The following is a 3539-nucleotide window of genomic DNA, read 5'->3' on the forward strand; positions in this document are numbered from 1 at the left end:
CATTAATTCATACAAATAAATATTAAGAACGAATTTAACTGTAATTATTTCTGCTAGCACATTAATTTAAATATCAAATGTGCAGTGACTAAAATAAGTAACAAGCAAATAAAAAGTACATTTATTCCGAATGTTCATTTTTTGTTCTTATACTGTTTCAAAACTTTATTGATATCTGTCTTTCAATTACCATATAAAACACGATACATTTTATTACAGTTATGAAAATTAATCTTTCTCCTTACAATGGTGGAGAAATTTATTATTTGAAAAGCCGATTTATTATATTTCAATCCGAAATACAATAAAATAATACGATTGTATATGAAATAACACGATTGTATTATTTCTTATTACATCAGATAAAATCGCGCACATATTTTAGTGAAAAGTAAAACACATCGTATGACATTCAATAAAAATTCAAATTATATTAGAAATAAAAATATAAAACATATATATATATATATATATATATATATATATTTATATATATGTATGTATATCTTTATTTATGTTTAAATACTTAATTAAGAATATTGTCAAAATGTCAAGATAGTGTTTTATAAGATAAAAAAATAGTTTAAGTATTTATAATTAATAATTTGATAGAGGATAATAAGGAATTCGTATTAATTACAGAATATTGTACTTCCATAGCATTTACTTATAATATACTTATTCATACATAACATATTTTGATATACAGAGTGATTTAAAAGATTACTGCCAAACTTAAGGAGAGTATAGAGGGGCCAAAATAGAACAATTTTCGATTAGGTACAAGTCTTTGAATGTCAATATAAGTCTTTGAATGTGTAGAACTTGGATAATATACCAATGAAAAAACGTAATTTGCTACTTTTCCACTAGCTTTATTAAGGTCAATTTTTTATTAAGGTTAACAATAAAATATAATTATATTTTACATAATTTTTAAATATTTTTTATAACAGAAAATAATATTACAGAATATTTACTAGTTGAAAAACTTGTGAAATTTATTTTAGCGCCTAATTAAATGCCTTGGATATTTCATGAAAAAAATGCCGATTTTCTGAAATATAAGAAAATAAGCAAACTTTAATTTCTAGTTTTGTATAATTTCACATCTTGACGTGAAGAAAAATATTAATTACATAGTGTGATTTGAAATATAAGTAGAGGAAACCAAGGACAAAAGTAACACGAGATGAATGTAACAAACGCGATTATTAAACACTTATCATTCCTTATGAATTTGTCCGCTGCTAATTCGTCTGCTTAAGACGTCTTAAAACGTTATATAGCAGCAGACAAATACAAGAATGATAAATGTTTAATAATCATGTTTGTTACATTCATCCCGTGTTACTTTTTTCCCTGATCTCCCCTCAACTATAAATATAAAATAAATACAATGTAAAATTTGTAATATTAAAGATACTTGGGTAAGCAATCTTATTATAAACAAAGCTTTTATACATTAGCCGTCCCCACTCTTGATCCGCCCACAATGTGGTGCTGACACTTATGTAACTGCAAAAAGCTAACAACTGTAACAAAACTATGCATTCATCGTTGCAACACATAAAAAATATTGACTTGAAGTTTAAATGCTACTCTTCTTAGCAATTCATACAACAAAGAATTATTACGGAATGTTTATTAATTAAAATATTAAATAATACCTGCTGCATTTTTTATGCCATAGATATTATTCGATTATAGTGTATTTAGCCTTCCATCTGCTTCATCAACCAAGCCCATCCCTTATCTATTTGATCAAAGATGCCGATTTTCTGAAATATAAGAAAATAACCAAAATTTAATTTCCAGCTTGTATGATTTTACATTTTGCGACGTAAAAAAAGATATTTATTATACAGTGTGATTTGCAATAACATTTTCTTATAAGAATTTATATTTTTGTATAGATGTTAATAAAAAATTTGCTCTTTTTTAACACTTTACTCATTTATTGCAAATTAGACTCTTAAAGTGATACACGCGTGCTCATTATATACACAATTTTAACAAGGTATAGCATTGCAAATAATATATTTATATGCTTTTTGTGATTTAAAAAATTATGCGATTCTTATTAAAAAACTATTAATTATTAATTTTTGAAAACAAGCATCCGTATAATTATAAATAAATAGATATAGTTATAAAATATAGAACAAATATGAAACAAATACAATATAGAATATAAAATATTGATACTTGAATAGTTTTTAGCAGTCTTTTTATAAGCAACGTTTTTATACCTTAGCTTTTCCAAATTCATCAGCAGATGATTCAGCCATGATGCCAGGGCTCATGGTAACTGCAACAACAGCAACTAATAAGAATACGTATACTAACTTCATCGCTGCAACTTAATTTGAAATTTTCAATGTGAGTATTGTCATGATACCTCAAATTTATACCACAAAAATCGTGGTTGGGATACCATAAACATTATCTAATCTACGAAATAAAATTTTATCAAAACTTTATGCACTTTATTTATGGTGTTTGTTGAACATAAAATTGTTCAAGGAAATTAAACACAATTTCACAGTTTATGTTCGTATATTTACGATCCAAAAATGTCTGCATTATTCAAAAAGAAAAATGGTAGGTAATGCAAGAAGGAAAGAGAAGCGAACACTAAAGAGTGAGTTCAGAATTGCGAAGGATTAAAACAAGGATAAATGAATAGCGGCCGGACTGGATCGTTAAAAATAAAACGCAGTGAAGTAAAGGGTGACCGGTCGAGCCTGCGAGAAAATGGTGGGAGAGCCGACAGCGAAGAGGCTGCAAGAGGCGTCTCTTGCGCAAAGGAAAGATGGGCCTGTTGGACGAGCGAGAGAGGCGAGACGGGATCTTGTTAGCCCTGAACTTGGTCACGAGGATGCCCGATGTTCCTCTGCGGCTTGAAACCAAGACTGGACCCTATTTCTCCATCAGGCTGCCGGGGACGTTAATTTTTGCCTCTTTCTTTGATCGAGCAGACAGAATCAGATTTTCAGCCACGATTTAAATAAACCACTTTTGTTCCAATTAACATTTGTGCATCCGGTTAAACGCAACGAAGGTGCACACTCATAGTCAAGAACTGCGTAATCTTTTAATTATCTTTTGATTACAAATACGGAAATACATCAGGCTAACAATCGCTACTATTGGGGTCTCGAGAATCACGCGATCATCTATCATTGAAAATGGAAAGGTTTAGCAAATTAGCTCTAACACACAAATTTACTTTTCAGCTGCGTTATAACAAACCGATTCTGGAACACCGGGTATACCGGAAAATGTAGGACGTCGTAGGATATATTTCCGCTGATAATAGTAACCCGCTTTTACCGCGTCTCTCGCACGTACATATGTATTTTCCGGCAGATGCGTACGCTTATTCCCAGAGTCTCGCGAGCTATCTTTAGCACAATAGGCATAGCTGCAGCCTGTAGAAAAATCTCGGAAACGGTGCCGTCAATCTGTCTCGCAAGACCAATCACCGCGCGGCGGTCGCTTCAAACAGGCGCGAGATCCGCTGTTCTCTCTCTCTC

The 3539-nt window shown here is 30.7% G+C and overlaps 1 long non-coding RNA gene across 1 annotated transcript; it reads right to left on the reverse strand.

Moving 5' to 3' along the window:
* Window positions 1–975: 975 nt before the first annotated feature.
* Window positions 976–2369, reverse strand: LOC112454558. The gene is made up of 3 exons (XR_003040743.1): window positions 2253–2369; window positions 1671–1781; window positions 976–1057 (listed from the first exon to the last, which is right to left on the reverse strand). It is a non-coding gene; the product is annotated as an uncharacterized LOC112454558 (long non-coding RNA).
* Window positions 2370–3539: the final 1170 nt, after the last annotated feature.

This window comes from Temnothorax curvispinosus, unplaced genomic scaffold, assembly GCF_003070985.1.
Source record: "Temnothorax curvispinosus isolate PA1 unplaced genomic scaffold, ASM307098v1 QBEX01005133.1, whole genome shotgun sequence".
Classification (NCBI taxonomy): Eukaryota; Metazoa; Arthropoda; class Insecta; order Hymenoptera; family Formicidae; genus Temnothorax; species Temnothorax curvispinosus.